The 258-nt window shown below is 36.4% G+C and overlaps 1 protein-coding gene across 2 annotated transcripts in view; it reads left to right on the top strand.

Moving 5' to 3' along the window:
• LOC119585192 (putative carbonic anhydrase 2) overlaps positions 1–258 on the top strand; it is a gene marked incomplete in the record, with an annotated part of 7,189 nt that overhangs the window by 5,808 nt on the left and 1,123 nt on the right.

Here is a 258-nt window from a genome sequence, read left to right as displayed (position 1 = left end):
ATGTATAACTGCATACCTTCCAATATATATACCTAAATAAAAACGTTAATAATTTCCACGTCTCTGGAAGGGGAGTGTTTAACGATTCCCAGCAAAAAAGGATTTCTCTCAATTCCTTTGACCAGTGACACATTTTCAGAATTCTTCATCGTTACACATCCTGAAAACAGAGAAATGCGCTCATTCAGTTTCCTATGGCTCTTACAACTGAAATTAATTCGTACGGAAGGTATATGAATAACGCACGTTTCTGCATTC

This window comes from Penaeus monodon, chromosome 19 (genome assembly GCF_015228065.2).
Source record: "Penaeus monodon isolate SGIC_2016 chromosome 19, NSTDA_Pmon_1, whole genome shotgun sequence".
Lineage (NCBI taxonomy): Eukaryota > Metazoa > Arthropoda > Malacostraca > Decapoda > Penaeidae > Penaeus > Penaeus monodon.
Note: the sequence above shows the minus strand (reverse complement) of the source record. Positions and strands in the feature narration are given on the sequence as shown.